The 17,737-nt window shown below is 39.4% G+C and overlaps 1 protein-coding gene across 7 annotated transcripts in view; it reads left to right on the top strand.

Annotated features, from left to right (window-relative positions):
- STS (steroid sulfatase) overlaps positions 1-17,737 on the top strand; it is a 527,011-nt gene that overhangs the window by 55,590 nt on the left and 453,684 nt on the right. Inside the window, exon 1 of one of the 7 annotated variants that reach the window (XM_021674463.2) lies at positions 7,167-7,223. The exons of the other annotated variants lie outside the window; for them this stretch is intronic. The gene's annotated coding sequence lies outside the window, so the exon portion shown is untranslated. Of the gene's footprint in view, positions 1-7,166; positions 7,224-17,737 lie in introns of those variants that run through there. 7 annotated transcript variants of the gene reach the window in all.

The raw sequence follows: 17,737 nt of genomic DNA, 5'->3' as shown, positions 1-17,737 counted from the left end.
TTCAGAAATAGAGACTAAACAAATTTCTCTTAAAATGGAACCTCGTTAATTTTTTCTGATTATGTGATAAGGGGCAGCTGCACAGGGATCAGAGCTCATCAAACTGACGTTCTCTAAATTTGGGTCTCTTCAGGCCAACTGGAAGCCCAAGTTGATTTTCTTTTTATTCCCATTAGCACAAATTATCATATTTGGGGAGCATTGTAAATTTAACTGTGACACTTTCTCCATCAGTAGGAATATAATATGATTAAATTGTACTTTGTAAACTGTTTTTTTCTGATTATAAAAATAAGTAGAACATTTTATATATGTAAGAAATTATAAAGAATCATATAAAACCACTGGTAGTTCTCCCCACAAGGTAATCCTGAATAAAGTTATATTATCATTCTTTCCAGTTATGTGTATGCCTTTCTATACAAAAATATGCACATGAAACACACATATCCATATACATATGCAAATATATTTTTGCATATGTATATGGATATGTGGATATATTTCTATATATATATAGAAAGAGAGAGAGGGAGACAGGGTCCTGCTCTGTTGCCCAGTGTGGAATATGGTGGCACAGTCATAGCTTACAGCAGCCTCAAACTTCTGAGCTCGAGCAATTATCCTATCTCAGCCTCCCAAGTCATTGGGACTACAGGCATGTTCCACCATGCCCAGATAACTTTTCAATTTTTGGTAGAGATGGGGTCTTGCCATCTTGCGCAGGCTGATCTCAAACTTCTGTCCTCAAGCAATCCTCCCACACTTGGCCTCCCAAAGTGCTGGGATTACAGGCATGAGCCACTGCCCCGGACAGATTGTTTTTACTTTTGTGATGATGTTTTATATCATGTTCAGTTCTGCCTTTTACACCTGAAAATTATGCCATGAAATTTTATATATGACAAAATATTCTTCAAAAATTGAGACTTTTAAGGACTGTATGACAATATACTAGTATGTAATTTATTTATCTTAAGTCTCCTACTTCTTAATTTTCTAACCCAAGTGTTGGCCTGCCATAGTATTTGCTAAATCAGTATGTTAAAAACAGAATTTTACTTGTGTTTAAACTTTAATTTTCTTTGATTTCCTGATGATGTTGAACATTTTCCATATTTGCATTAATTTATAATTGTTTTCTCATTCATCATTTGTCTTTTGTCATTTTAAAAAATAGGATGGGGCCGGGCGTGGTGGCTCATGCCTGTAATCCCAGCACTTTGGGAGGCTGAGGCGGGTGGATCATGAGGTCAAGAGATCGAGACCATCCTGGTTAACACGGTGAAACCCCGTCTCTACTAAAAATACAAAAAATTAGCTGGGCATGGTGGCGCGTGCCTGTAATCCCAGCTACTCGGGAGGCTGAGGCAGGAGAATTGCCTGAACCCAGGAGGCGGAGGTTGCGGTGAGCCGAGATCGCGCCATTGCACTCCAGCCTGGGTAACAAGAGCGAAACTCCATCTCAAAAAAAAAAAAAAAAAAATTAGGATGTTGATTATTTTCTCTGTTGATTTTCTTTCCTTCCTTCCTTTCTTCCTCCCTCCCTCCTTTCCTTTCCTTTTCTTCCTTTTCTCCTTTCTCTCCATCTTACTTCTTTCTTCCTTCCCTTCCTTCTTCACTCACTCACTCTCTTCCTTTTTACTCCCTCCTGCCTTCCTCTTTCCTTTTTTCCTTCTCACCCTTTCTCTCTCTCCTTCCTTCTCTCACTCCTTCATTTTTCCTTCCTTCTTTCCCTTCTTTCTTCCTTTCCTCCCTCTCTTCCTCCCTCCTTTCTCCCTCCTTCCTCCTAACTTCCTTTCTCTCCCCTGCCTTCCTCCTTTCTTTCCTTCCCTTTTTCCCTCCTCTCCTCCTTCCTTGTCTGCTTGCCTCCCTTTTTTTTCTTCTTTCCTTCCTCCCTCCCTTCCTCCCTAATCAATTACTTATGATATCCTTCTCCACTCTGATACCATGATAATCATGATAGTTTTGCTGAAGTGCTTTGTGGCCCCACATGGCCCTAGGCCAGGTGCTGCTCAGTAGCAGAGCTTCTGTTGCCTGTTGTTGTAGATGCACTGGTGAGCTTGGGCATGTGTAATACCCAGACTCCATGGACAAGGGAAGAAGAAATGTAAGATTTGGGGCTGTCTGTGAGTAAAATAGACCCTTGGGCAGTTGCAAGATTATCCATGCTAGCACAGGAAAGCTCTTAGCAGATGTGTCTCCTTCCAGTTTAATTACTTTGAAAGAAGAAGGGGCTTTCCCTGTCTACGCATGAACATCCTGGTTTCATAGTGAAGAAGAGAAAGAATGGAAATTTAATTATTGCACTTATTATTCATCATGTTTTGTTGTTCTCTACCAAGCTAAAAGTGACAACTCTATGCTGTGATTCTTTGGGGATCTTACATGTGAGAATGCAACCACAAAAAATGACATCCATTGGGCAAGAAGGCTTTCTCCCTACACTGACTAGTAGCTTGCTTGGGAACAGAGACCTTCAGCTTGAGGAGCAAATAGTGGGCACTCAGTGTGTTCACTGACTTTATTCAGGGGCCAATGCAACTGTGGCTGGAGGTGTTGGCTGGTATAAAACTCTAGGTTGGAAATTATTTGGTTTTCTATTGTCTTTTCCCTTACTTCCTTCCTTGTTTTCTTTCTTTTGTTTTCATCTTTTCTCTTTCTTTCATTTTCTTTTGTCTTTTCCTTTCTTTCTTTCTTTGGGTTTCTTTTGTCTTTTTCTTTCTTTCTTTCTTTGTTTTTCTTTTGTCTTTTCTCTTTCTTTCTTTCTTTCTTTGGTTTTCTTTTATCTTTTATCTTTCTCTTTCTCTCTTTCTTTCTTTTTTTCTTTCTTTTCTTTTCTTCTTTTTTCTTTTTTTCTTTCCAGGCTCTTGCTCTGTTGCAAGAGCAAGGCACTCCATGCGGGAGTGCAGTGACACAATCATAGCAGTCTTCCTCCTGGGCTCAAGTAGTCCTCTCACTTCAGCATCCTGAGTAGCCAGGACCATAGGCACACACCACCACCATACCTGGCTAATTAAAAAAAAAAATTGTACAGACAAGGTCTTGCTATATTATCCAGTCTGGTCTAGAGCTCCTAGACTCAAGCCGTCTTCCTGCCTCAGCCTCCCAACATGCTGGAATTACAGGTGTGAGCCACCACTCTCAGTAGAAATCATTTTCCCTTTGGATTTCACAGTCATTGCATGACTATCTTGTACCAGTCAGGGGAAAGGCCAAAGCCGTGATTTTATTGTATGTAGCTCCTCCACCCTCTGCACCCTCTATGCACTTAGGATTTTTGTCTTGGTCCTCTGTATCCTAAGGTTCCATGAAAATGGGCTTTGCTCTGGATTTATTTTCCTTCATTGTTTTGGTTTCCCAGGTCTGTTCAATAATGAGATTCATGCCCTTCAGGTTTAAAACTATGTTTTGTTTTATTGCTCGGGCCCCTGGTTATGATATCCTAATTTTAATTATCTTTTCTCTCCTGTTATCAATCACCTTGCTTTTTTCTGTCAATTTTCTTTGAGATGTCCTCACCTTGATCTTCCTAGCATTCTGCTGAATTATTTCATTCACCATGTTCTGTGTTTCCAAAAGTCCTATTTTGTTTTCTAAATGTACTTTTCTCATACCATCGTTTTATTATTTATTTACTTATTGATCAATCTTTTGTTTTCTTTTTTTGGTTCTTTGATTGCTGGCCATATATGATCAACCATATGACATTGCTGATAGTTAACCATATTTTATCTACAAAAATGGATATTTCAAATAATTCATCCTATTACTTTGATAAAGAGAATGTTGTCGCAATTATCAGTAATGAAAACCCTTCTTTTCCATTTTAAACCAACATAAAACTGTGTGCTCCAAGGGCCTTAAATAAGAGGCATGCATGTGTATGAATAAAATTTAAATCCTAATTTAAGGAAGTACTAACCTGAAAGCTATGCTGAAAGATTTTGTTGTGAATTTAATTATTATTAGATATGTCATCTAGACTCAATAGTTATCAGAGAAAAAACCAGTTACTTAGTTTAGATTTGGCAAACAAAATTGATACTCCTTTTCTGTACCTCATTTTAATAGCTTAAAATTTTCATTAAAAGTTACATTTTGGGCTGGGGGGCGATAGCTCATGCCTGCAATTCCAGCACTTTGCGGGGCTAAGGAGGGTCGATTGCTTGAGCCCAGGAGTTAGAGACCAGCCTAGGGAACATGGTGAAACCCCATCTCTACTAGAAATAAAAAAATCAGCTGGGTGCAGTGGCACACCCCTGTAGTCTCAGTTACTCAGGAGGCTGAGATGGGAGGATCCCTTGACTCTGGAGGAGGAGGTTGCAGTGAGCTGAGATTGTACCACTGCACTTCAGCCTGGGCAACAGAGTGAGACCCTGTCTCAAAAAAAAAATTACACTTTTCCCCTCATGCAAAGGAAACACATTTTAAAGAGTTGCGATTGATTTTTCTACATTGCCCAGGAGTTGCATTTTTATTCAAGAAGTGAAAACTAGCACCCTGTCCTCAAATCTCTTTTGCATTGCAGGCATGAATTTGTTAGCATTGTCTTCAAGCATTTCCATGATATGTGCAAGTTACAGGATTAAGGTTGTATCCAGGAGTGGAGGATTAGAGAATGGTGGTTAACTTTTAACAGTTCAGTCAAGAGGTTCTTCATTATGAACACTTTTAGGCAGGGAGGACGTTTAGAGTTTTCCATACTGATTGAATTTATACTTATTAGTTTTTTTCTAAATGATGTCATTAAAAGGTCTTTTAGGTAATGATGAAATAACCAAGTCCCAATAGTAAGGTTTTGCCATATAGTACAATGTAATGATAGGGAAAAATCAGAGTTCAAAATATTTTAATGTTGTAAACAAATTTTGAGCTTTAATGGAAGAAGGATCATTACGCACAAACAAAATTGCATATATATTTTGTTATGTTTTTGTAAAATCATTCATCATTATAAACGGGTCAGGAACTTAACAAGTAACTGAAGAATTATACTATAACTTAACAGAAAGAATCAGCTACTCAATAACTTATAGCAGGCTCAAGGGTACACAAACCTGTTTAATATCATGACTTGTTCACAAATCCATGCATGACAATATTTTCCATGTTGTGCTCTGCTCCAGGAAACGAGATAATTGTGGGGGTCAAAACAATGGTTTCTCAGCCTTCTGGTTTGCAGGACAGAAGAAAAAAATAGCCATTCAGTTGGATGTTATCAGAATCAACAACAGAAAGCCTAAAATGCTCATTTCTCTATTATGGTGAAATCTAACATTTGCTTCACACGTGGTGCTACAAAGCAGTAGCATTTGCTGTGGTATTTGCAATACAATAAAAATATGAGTTCACGAAACTTGGGCATTAAGCTATTTCTCTCCAAAAGATAATGAGTATTCCTTATTCTTCAACCTTTTGTACTTTTTTTTTTTTCAAAGTGTTTTGGTTTATTTTTAAGGAAAAAAAGATATTGTAAAAAAAAAATCCAAAAATATAGTCCTACTGTCTATACTCAGCATGTAAACAGTTTATAGATATCATTCTAGAATTTTCTATGTGTAACATATAGAAATGGCAGGTTACTATTCATTCCATTTTGTAATTTTGTTTTTTTAATATTTTATGTTGATATAATTATAGACTCACAAGTAGTTATAAAAAAACAGTACAGAGGGATCTCTCCTACCCTTTACCTCGTCTTCTCCAGTGATAACAAAAACTACTGTTTTTCAGCAGACCTTTTTTCTTATATTTCTAGACTTGGAGATTCTTGAGTAGATTCCAATAATTTCTGTCTCCACTTCCTTTCTTCCTCTCTGCCTTTCTTCTTTCTTTCCTACCTTCCTTCTTCCTTCCTTCCTTGTATTTTTCCTTTCCTTTCTGCAATTTCCAAACGCTGCTATAATATACATTATAGTGAACTGAGTGGGTTAAAACAATGTAAAACGATATAACCTTACAGTTCTGAAAGTCATAAACACAAAGTGGGTTTCACTGCCCTAAAATCACAGTGTGGGCAGTGCTGCCTTCTTTTCTGGAGGCTCTAGGATTTGAATTATTCCTCTTCTTGCCTTCTCCGGCTTCTGGAGGGCATCTACATTCCTGGCTGGTGGGCCCTTCCTCCATCTTCAAGGTCAGCAGCGTACTGTCTTCCAGTTTCTCCCCATCTCCTTCTTATAGGGGCCTTTGTGATGACAGTAGGCCCACCTGGCTAATCCAGGATGTTCTTCCCATCTCAAGATCCTTAAGAATTGTTTAAACCTGGGAGGCAGAGGTTACAGACTCTGTTTCAAAAAAACAAAAAGAAAAAGAAAAAGAAGAATTCTGTCTCAAGATACTAGGGACACCAAGAGTTTGCTGTTTATAAAGGAAGTCTTGCCCAGGCTGGAGTGCAGTGGCACAATCTCGGCTCACTGCAACCTCCGCCTCCCGGGTTCAAGCCTGCCTCAGCCTCCCGAGTAGTTGGGACTAAAGGTACATGCCGCCACGGCCAGCTAATTTTTGTATTTTAGTAGAGACAGGGTTTCACTGTGTTGCCCAGGCTGGTATCGAACTCCTGAGCTCAGGCAATCCACCTGCCTCAGCCTCCCAAAGTGCTGGGATTATAGGCGTGAGCCACCATGCTCAGCCAAGTTACGTGTTTTAAATAGATAGCTCATCTACAGATCCTGCAGATAATACCTCTGGTATAACCGGAATACTTAGTTATTTACACATATATGCCCCATAATTCTTTCCTTTTGAGGTAATTGATGATGAATTATATGAAGCAAACAACTTTCTGGCTAATAAGTACTGTATTTTATTGAATTTGCTTGATTAAATTGTAATCGGCATTAAATTTGTTGCTTGCTGTGTAAGTGTCTACACATGCGGTTGCTGTCGAAAATGAGACAATCTGAAGTGGCTTCTAATGGACATCTCACTTCCTTAATGTTTCTTTTGTATGTGTGAGGGAGAAAGTCTAATGTCTGTTCTTTCCCTCATAGGTTCTTAGTTGAGACACTCTCCTGAAAATAAAAGTCAGATTTATAAGAGAAAAACCAGCAGAAGTTTATTGACATATACTCTACCCATCACGCAGGAGAGGCCTCAGTTCAAAAATTCTTCTCTCTCAAGGCAGTGGCTTGGAGGCCTTGCTTAAATAGGATTTTAACAAAGAGCCATAAATCCTACATACTGACAAGACAAAGAGGAGAACATCTGCAGGCTATCAAAAGGTAAACTTCTGGGAAAAGTAAATTTCTGAGAAGAGTAAAATCTGCCTCTAGCTGCTCTGGTGCTGTCTCTGAGCTAATAGGCAAGAGTTGTAAAGGAGACCATCTTTGGTGGCAAAGGCAGACAGGTGGGCAGGAAGACCTTGTTTTTGTGAATTGCTGTCTTGCTATGAGGAAAGCAGATGGAGGGGCAGTGTGCTTCCTGCATTTTAGCCTTCTTCTTTTCAGTCAATAATCCTCATTATTTTAAAGAGGGATATTTTGTTTTCCTTCACGTGTAAAAACTGTATCCATCTCTGAGCTCGGGAAAGGAATGATTTACAACTACCCTCCCAGGCAGTTCCTGGCTTTTTTTGTGTGTTCCAGTTGGCTTTTTGCTTCCTCTCACCTATCCCAGAATATCTACTTTAAAGACTGTTAATCTAGGCTGGGGGTAGTGGCTCACATCTGTAATCATGGTGATTTGGGAGGCGAGGGAAGGTGGATCACTTGAGGCCAGGAGTTTGAGACCAGTCTGGGCAACATAGTAAGACCCTATCTCTCAAAAAAAAAAAAAGTTAAAAAATTAGGCAGGCATGGTGGTACCTGCATGTAGTCCCAGCTACTCAGGCTGAGGTGGGAGGATTGCTTGATTCTGGGATGGGAGGTTGAGGCTGCAGTGAGCTCTGATCTCACCACTGCACTCCAGCCTGGGCCACAGAGCAAGAACCTGTCTCAAAACATGAAAATAAAGAAGATTGTACTAATTGTCATCATCATCATTTATATAAAATGCAAAGCATGCCTGGTACATGGTAGGAGCACAATAGACACTATCTACGTGTTTTTCCACCTTGAACATGTTCACTTTTTCTGCTGAGTCATATTATTTTTTGACTGATTGACGGGGGCGCAATGCAAAATTAATAACTCTGGCAGCTTTCTCTATGTCTTCCTTTTCTTAACTTTCCATAAAACCATTCCTCCAAAGCCCTCGTATGTTCACAGTGGCCTTATTGTCTCTGATTAATCACAGTTGAAATTGGCTATCTAGAAAGAATGACTAGCTGTCTTCATACTTTAATGGAAATCTGAGTCAGTACACTCCTCCTGTTTTTTAAAATGTCTTATTTTCCCTTGTGGAATGAAAGGACTCTATACATCTAGGGGTAATAATGAGGAAAACAAGGTATTTTTATTTATTTATTTTTATTTCAATAGGTTTTTGGGAAAAAGTGGTATTTGGTTACATGAGTAAGTTCTTTGGTGGTGATTTGTCAGATTTTGGTGCAGCTATCACCTGAGCAGTATACACTGCACCCTGTTTGTAGTCTTTTATCCCTAGTCCCCTTCCCACCCTTTCCCCCTGAATTCTCAAAGTCTATTGCATCACTCTTATGCCTTTACATCCACATAGCTTAGCTCCCACTTATGAGTGACAATATATAATGTTTGGTTTTCCATTCCTGAGTTACTATTAGTTAGAATAATAGTCTTCAATCCCATACAGGTTGCTGCAAATGCCATTAATTCATTCTTTTTATGGCTGAGTAGTTTTCCATCATATATATATATATATATATATATATATATATATATATATATACACACACACACATACATATATACACTATAGTTTCTGTCTCCACTTGTTGATTGATGGGCATTTGGGCTGGTTCCACATTTTTGCAATTGCTAATTGTGCTGCTGTAAACATGCATGTGCAAGTATCTTTTTTTATATAATGACTTCTTTACCTCTGTGTAGATACCCAGGAGTGAGAACAAGGTATTTTGGAGGCAGATAAACAAGGGTTCCATTCATCGCTCCCCCTCTGGTATTGGATTTCTTCAAATCCTGGATAAATGTGGGGACCATCTAGGCCTCACTTCTTGTCCAGTGGGGAGAAGAACACTATCATCTAATGTGGGGTGAGAAAGGAGTGATGCAGCTGTGTATTTAGGGGTCCTGATGAATGGTGTCCCCAGTGGGAACTGGCCTGGATTGGAATCTTTCCTGTTATACCTGGAGCCCCTCCACTTATCCCCCTGTTCTCTGCCATGGAGGAAGCCCAGGATGAACTCCATCCATAGGCTATCTTGACTTTTCTGTTGTCCTGGTTGTTTTTGGCCAAGGAAAGTCAACAAATGGAAGGGAAAGGATAACCAGGTTGGAGTTTTCATCTCCTCTGCTCCCTTCTGTAGGGTTGCCCAGGATTATATCCTGCACTCCTCAAAGGTCATCACAAGCTCTGGGATCACTCCTTCCCCTTTGGGCCTCAGAGTGGTACCAGCCTCAGGGGTGAGCCGTCTTCTTGCTCACACTGCTGTTAGCTTTCTTTTCAGTAAATTCTCCTCTCTTTCTCCTATGTTGCATGTGTCTCCTCTTTTTTGCTGGGACCAGGTGACCAGTGCTAGGTCCTGTTTGGCACCCCTAAGCAAATGACTGCCTATTCCCAGACCACAGGGCTGACCATAGCGGAGGAACCAGAGGGCTAATTAGGAGCTCATGTGCATAGCAAACATACTGGAATGTGTTGTTCCTCCAAGCTGGTCAGAGACATTTTCCATAGTAACCGAGTCATCAGTGGGGTTATCTGCCTTGCAACTTAACAGTGATGCAATTAACATCTTAAGACATGGGGCAGATATGCACCTGCACCCCCTTTTTATCAACATGGTGGTGAATAAGTGACATATGGCCTCCAATAGATGCACAACAGCAGGATGCTACATCAAGGGCTGTGAATCTCTAGTCTTTAGGGGGTCTCCCAGGAAAGGAAAGTTTATTTTATATAACAATCAAACTTCAACAGGGCTGAAACTTCATTGGTCCAAAAGTCTCCCCTTCTTGGTGTCAAATAAGAAAACAAATGCAGACTTAGTCAGGAAACACTCTGACTATAAGGTCTGCAAGCTTCTCAAAGGCTAGGTGCAAAAATGTTTTTTTTTTTTATGGAGAGGAGTAAACAAGACTAGAAAACATAACAGGCACTGACCTGGAATTTAAGGGTGGCCTGATTGCACAGTAGATGAGAAAATATTTGCCCTGAGTCCAGACTGTTCCCAGGAGGAAGTGTCTGTTCACTCAGGCTGAGGATGCGCCCATGTTCAAGCTTCTGAGAGAAAGAGAGAAGCTGATCAACATTTGACTAAGAAGGACAAGTGGCTCGGCTAACTTATAACTAAAGACAAAGAATGAGGATTTAAAGAGTCTGTCTCTGTTGTATTAGACAAGAGACATCCATGAGTCTTTTCTCAGTCATATGGGGAAGGAGGTTCTTTGCAATAAATAATTTTCCAAAGCACAAGGTGTGGGAGGATGTGAGGGAGTATTCAGTAACACTTGATAAAGAGCTGTAAGGAAGACTATTCAGAACCATCACGACAAGTGTAGGGACCACAGCAATGGGAACTTGCAGTGCGGGAGAGAGATTGGACTCAGCTCTGAACACAGCATGGGAGAGTGGGGATTCATAGCCAGGGAGCAGGGTGCCCATCAGTGGATGGAAAACTACTAAGAGGGAACACCAAGGGCCAGCTGGATTCCGGCTAAACCGATCTAACAGGATTCTAGCTGAAGGCCAACCAGGTGACCACACATCCCCTAGGGGGTAGTGGAGGCTGAGAAACACGATCAATTACTGAGGATGAGATACGTGGGATAAGGTGTTCTTGCTAAACTGACTTAACAGGCTTCTTGCTAAAACTGGATTTTACAAGAAAGTGCACAGATCGGCCTGGGAGAAGGTTAAAGATCTGTAGAGGTTATATAGGTATGATTTAAAAGGTATAGAGCATTTGCATCACCTACCACATTCTCTGGGCACTAAAGAGAAGGCAACAGGGCTTTAGCTTTTAGAGGCCTCCATATGATCAACACCTTTCCTATTGAGCACATCAGCTCCCTATGGCTATGCACTCTCCAGCAGCCTTTCTATGGAAACTTTTTGCCTTTTTGTTAAAATTCCTCGGTACAATGAGAGCCAGTTCTAGTCCCAATAGTATGCCCTTCTCATCCAACCTCTTACTGCTTTGGGGGTTTGTTTTGACTTTGGTTTGGTTTTCCTAAGGAATCTGGTCCAAAGAGAGAAGAGAGAACAATAGTTTTCAAATCAAATTTCTGCCCTAGGTGTTTGTAGAGCAAAGCAGCTGCTTCACCAGGGTTGGATCCCTTCCCCAGGGCCAAGTAAGACTTTCATGGGCCATGAAGGTAAAACATATTAAATATGTTTTAATATAAAAATATATTATGTAAAAACACAAACCATATTAACATTTGTATTTTACAACTATATTGGTGCAAATGCCAATATGATCTTCAATCCCCCATGTTCATTTTCTTTTCTTCTGATTATAAAACAAATTAAAACATTTTGTGAGTCCCTCAAAAGGCCTTAGAGAGTATGCCTGATGGGTAATAATCTGGCCTTTCCCCACTCTTGGATCATGGAAGTCGGGACTATTTTGTGTCTTATTCTTCTGTGCATTTTTCAGCCTCTCTCTTGAACTAAGAAAGGAGTTGATGAATCTTGGCAGAACTGAAACTTGGTGTTGCCCAGTTGTTTGACATCAAGCTGGAAATATAGTAAACATTCCCCACATTGTTGAATTAAATCGCATTAGAAAGCATGGTATTAGCACACAACATTTTAAATTGCCTAGGAAATTTTTATTTTAACTTTGCATTAATATGTTTTAAAGAACCTTTATACTTGGTGCAGTCAGATTCCTGAGATAAGCCAGATACTTGTCCTGTTTTTGTGTTTCTTTTTATCTCTACTCTTCATGTGCCCTTCAAGGAAATCTGAAAAGTTGGCTTTCTTTTTTGAATCCTTAGTCACATAGATATGTAGACTGCAATTTTGCTTTTCCTGCAGGGTTGCTGACCTTAAAATGGTGCCTATGTTATATATCACTAATATGTGTGCTTTTAATTTTTAACATCTATCGAATGCTAGGGATATAGACATCGCCTGGGGGCAGGTAGAGGCTGAGGAGCCCTATAGAGGGTGATCTGATGTCATGGGTGATCAGATGTCGAGGGTGAGGGCTTCTTGCAAAAACTGGATTTTACAAAGAAGTACACAGATAATCTTAGAACAAGATTCAGGAGGCTGAGTTATATTTGGTCAAGCAAAGAATCCTTATCAAGGGATTTCTTAACCTTTGCTGTTTTCCAAGATCAAAGGGTTCCGGTGAAATGCAACAATATCGGTGGCATTTCAACTTAGCAACCTCTTTTTCTGTTTTGTCATGGTTGCTGAGCTGAAAGGGAGGAAATATTCAAGGAATCCACCAAGAAAGTGGTCACTTCGGCTGGAACAGCATATGATAAGAGATATGGTTTGGTTATAAGATCAATCATTGCCAAAAGGCTCACTTGAGGATCTCTCAGAGTGACACCACTTGTCACTTAGCAGTATGATGCAACGTGGCTCTGCAGTTAGCAAACCTGGCCCCAGGGGGCTTTCCAAAAGATAAAACCACCTTAGCGCAGATGCAGCTTTTATACTTCTTAAAATAAAGCTTACCCTTATAAGAATAGCTTAAACTCTCTTTAGGAAAGAAATGCCTGGTCACTGACCCAGACTGAACACAGATATGAGAGGGGGAAAATCCCTTAAACTCCTGTTCAGTCTCTTACCTGACTGTCTCACTCTTTGTGGCCCGTGTCACTGGCCTGTTCCTGCTATAAGTTTTCTAATGCTGCTGCTAGCATAAACCGCTTGAGTATCAGATTATGTCTGCATTTATCTTTGATGCAAATCATGCCGAAGGGGAGAAGTTGCCCCTTCTGAAGAAGCCGGTTTACCAGGATTACCTGAAACTCCCAAATAATGCAGCAACTAGGCAAAGAATGTCTCCACCTCACATTATCTGCCCAAGGACAGTGCTGTTGGCCAAGCCTCTGGCAGACTCACAGAACCCAGCTGTAGTGAGGTTGCAGTGATTGAGTAGGAGAGGCCTACTTCAAAGCAGAGGTTCCTCATGGGAATATGCTTATTAAACTCCCACTGGTGCAGAAACCATGAACAGAAGATGAAAGAATGAAGTTGCAGTCTCCTCCATCACAGCTCACTTCCCCAACAACAGGATCGCAAGCTGGAGATGCCTTTAAGGTAAGCGTCTATTCCACTGGCCAGACTGGGAGTTTTTAACCTTGAAACATTCTAGTTGGGATGTTCACAGCAGCTTCCTACTTGTGTTGCATATTCTTCCAACATGTGTTGTCATGTTCTTGTTTCTTAAATCTGTTGTTGCTTGGTAATTTCCATTGATTATAATGATTTTCTGTGAGGTTTAGCGAGGGAACATTTTAGGAGAGGTTATAAATGGGGCTAATTAGTAACATGCAAATCGCTTTTGTGGCTGTTTCAAAACATCTAAATGACCTATAATTAAATTTTGTTGCCAAATTATTTGTTAACTATCATTCTCCTATCGAGTTTATTGCATCAGGAGATGTCATTCACTGTCTAAAAGGTAGAGCAAGGAAGAGCATTGTGCATGTGTCTTGCAGAGAGGGAAAGGATGCTTGTTTTGTTGGATTTCTGTCTTCATTGGCATGCTTTTATTTTTTTCTTTCTGCTTCTATGTATCTTAGATGATGAGTTTGCCTATGGGCTGTCAGAATCTTCTGGTTGAGAAAGATGGTGGGAGCCACTTTTTAAAAATTTCCTAATTTTCCATGAACTAATCCCTTCAGCAATATCCCCGCGTGGGAGGAAGGGACTTTGAGAGGCTGATCATTTTGTGGTCTAGCAGCACTTGTAAGTTTCTGGTTCTGTTTTGGACACTGTCCCAGCTGTGGCTTCTGAGACAATGGCTAAATCTTTTCTCTCTTTTACAGGCCACCATTCAAGCACAATTAAGTGCAACTCGAATGCCATTTTCTGCTCTGGGTGTAATGTTACCAATTCCCAAGAAATCCTGGATGTCAAACGGTTTTTATACACTTAAGCATCCTGATCACTCTCCCTTAATATGCCAGTGAGTCTCCATCCCTCTTAAATTGCAGGGATCTGCACTTAAAAATATTACAACTCTGTTCTGACTTATTGTAAATAGTTGAGTGGAACTCATCTTCCTTGTCTCAAAAGCATCTTCTTCTTCTTAATGTGCACCAAACTAGTATTAACTTCAGGCTTCTCAGACATTCCCTTGCCCAACTGACTAATATCGCTTTGTAGTTGTTTAAAGTCTTCTTCATAGGAGCTGCAAGTAGGTCACCTCTGAATATTAGCATCTTTGTGCTGTTTAATACATTTTTTAAGTAATAAGATTATGCATTTTCCTCATTACATTTAATTTTGTCAGTTTCCATCTTTTGTACCACTTATCAAGGTCTTTTCTGAATATGTTCTCTTCTGATGCACATGCCATCATCCCCATGTTGGATAAATATTCTAATAGCCCATTCATACAAATCATTGATGTAAATTATAGAATAGTGCAGAGCTGTATAGCACAGGCTCAATAACCTCTCCGGTTCAGTACAACACTTCAATCAGCACTCTTGTAGAGCATCTGTTTAGCTAGTTACAACTTGTAGATGCTGTAACACATGATTTTCAAATTGTGAGCTAGAATGGCTATTCATTCTACTGCTGATATTACCAGGAGGAAGAAGTCTGGTAGCATTACCTCAAAGCACAGGAGGCCAGCGTCGTTCCCAGAGAGCTCAAGATGGCACCAAAAGATCACTTTTTAGCTTCCTAGGTGCACACAAGCCATCTTGAGTATGAACTCTGGAATCCTACCTCAGACAAATTTTGCATTAACTAGTCTAACTAAAAGAAAGATAATTAATATCTTCTTTGTTTATTTAAAAATGATACAGTTGTTTATAAAGTGACATCACACCATGATGTGCCCCTCTACGCAGTAAATGTTTCTCTGTGGACATTCACCTAATGTACGCAGCATACTCTGGCTATATTGGGCATCTTTTGTTTGCATTTGCATAAGCACTATTGTAGACTGTTTCTGACTCCCCAAAATTGATATATTGAAACCCCAACCCCCAAGATGATGGTATTTGGAGGTGGGGCTTTTGGGATATGAAGAGGTTATGAAGGTGGAAACTCATGAATGGGACTAGTGTCCCATAGTGATATAAAAGAAGCTCTAGAGAGTTCCCTTGCTTCTTCCGCCATGTAAGGACACATCAGGAAGGCACCATCTATGAACCAAGAAGCAAGTTCTCACTGAATTCTGGATCTCTTGGTGCCTTGTTCTTGGACTTCCAAGAACAAATGTATTGCTTCAGGACTGTGAGCAACATATTTCTGTTGTTTATAGGCGACTTAGTCTATCGTACTTTGGCATAATAGGCAAACAGACTAAGGCCAGAACCATTTTAATAAACAAGAAATTGTCATTGGCTAATTAAGTACAATTATATAATCATGTTGTCGTTTGAACTTGGATCTTGTTGGTTTACTGTTGTCATAACTGTCTGTCTGCAAGTAACAATAAGCTTGAAGCCTAAGCAAACTTAACATATGAAAATCTGTGTCAAGGGCATCTCTGCTTTTAAAAGACAGCCTTCAATTAGGACCCCTCCCCAGTGGGATTGAGCACAAAGAACAGAGCTATTTGTGGGAAAGGATGTCCTCAGCTGCAAAAAAAAAAGATGTTTTCAGTCTTTTTCAAAATTATGTTTAACCTAAAGACACCTGTCGTCATTAAGGTTTTTGCTCTATCTAGACTTTTGCAATGTTTTCCATCACAGAACAGAGACTACTGCCCTAAATATTCAATTAATATTATATAAATTCCTATAGGAATTTATGTCTAAGAGATAGCATTCATTATTTGTATTTTTTCCTATTGCTTTTAAGCATGTATTTATTTTTATATATTTAGGGGGTACAAGTACAATTTTGTTACATGGATATATTGTGTAGCAGTAGTCTGGACTTTTAGTGTATCCATCACCCAAATAGTGAACTTTGTACCCATTAAGTAATTTTTCAACCCTTACTCCTGTCTCACTACTCACCTTTTATAGTCTCCAATGTCTGTTATTCCAGTTTGCATATCTATGTCTACCCATTGTTTAGAACCCACTTATAAGTGACAATATGCAGTATTTGACTTTCTGCGTTATTTCAGTAATGATAATGACCTTTAGTTCCCTCCATTGTGTTGCAAAAAGACACGATTTCATACTTTTACATGACTGAGAAGTATTCCATGGAATATATATACCACATTTTATTTATGCAATCCTCTGTTGTTGGACACTCAGGTTGATTCCATATCTGTGCTATTGTGACTAGTGCTGAGATAAATGTACAAGTGTAGGTATCTTTTTAATACAATGATGTTTTTCCCTTTGGGTACATACCCAGTAGTGGGATTGCTGGATCAAATGGTAGTTCTATTTAATTCTTTGAGAAATCTCCATACAGTTTTCCATAGAGGTTATATTAATTTACATTCCCATAAACAATGTATAAGTGTTCCATTTTCTCTGCATTCTTGATAACATCTGTTGTTTTTAGACTTTTTAATAATACCCATTCTGAAGGTATACATGGTAGCTCATTGTGGTTTTAATTTGCATTTTTCTGATGATATAGTGGTCTTGCACATTTTTTTTCATATGTTTGTTGGGTGCTTATATGTCTTCTCTTGGAAAATGTCTGTTTGTGTCATTTGCCCCCTTTTTAATGGGGTTTTTGTGATTTTTCTTGTTGAGTTGTTTGAGTTCCTTGTAGATTCTAGATATTAGCCCTTTGTCAGATGCATAGTTTGCAAACTTTTTTTCCATTCTGTAGATTGTCTGTTTACTCTGTTGATTGTTTCTTTTGCTGTGCAGAAGCTTTTTAATTTTGTTTTTGTTGTATTTGCTTTTGAGGACTTGGTCATGAAATAAAACCAAGAGTGAATTAGATGTATTTTTTAAGCTTATGGAAACCAGCAGAAGACATAGACTACATAGACATTCATTTTTGTCACTCTTTCCTCATCATGGAAATGTTCTGAGACATGTAACATCACTGTCACCCAAGGAGAGACAGTGGTGAGAGTTAGTTGAAAGAGAAGGAGAAAGGAAAAGAGTGGAATATCATTCACTGAACACCTCCCATCTGCCTTGGAAGTTGAGTGCACTTCATCTCTTTTAAAAATGAAGATAATGGGACATGGAAGTTTTGGAGTGATAAAGCCATTTGGAAGGGGGACCAGCTGACTTTATAATCTGATCTTTTCACTCAAAGCTCTCAATTCTTCAATGATAAAAGTATGTTTCATGAACATTATTTTATACTAGATAAATTCTGACTTGAGCAAGAATTAAAATGTAATGGTTTCAAAGCACCCAGATAATTCATCAACCAGTAGCACTAAGCATAGGGGTAGGGTTAGTCCCTCCTCATACCAATTTTATGACTGTCAAGCAATTAGAGTCAAGCATGTAACCTCCCTGGACTTCAGTCCCTTCACTTGTGCAATGGACTGACTATGTCCCCCCAAAATTCATATATTTAAATTCTAACCCCCAAGATTATGGTATTTGGATGTGGGGCC

Source organism: Aotus nancymaae, unplaced genomic scaffold (genome assembly GCF_030222135.1).
Source record: "Aotus nancymaae isolate 86718 unplaced genomic scaffold, 86718_ANA_hifiasm-v0.15.2.pri h1tg000058l, whole genome shotgun sequence".
In the NCBI taxonomy this organism is placed as follows: domain Eukaryota; kingdom Metazoa; phylum Chordata; class Mammalia; order Primates; family Aotidae; genus Aotus; species Aotus nancymaae.
The sequence above is the reverse complement of the archived record's forward strand: the minus strand, read 5'-3'. Positions and strand labels throughout refer to the sequence as shown.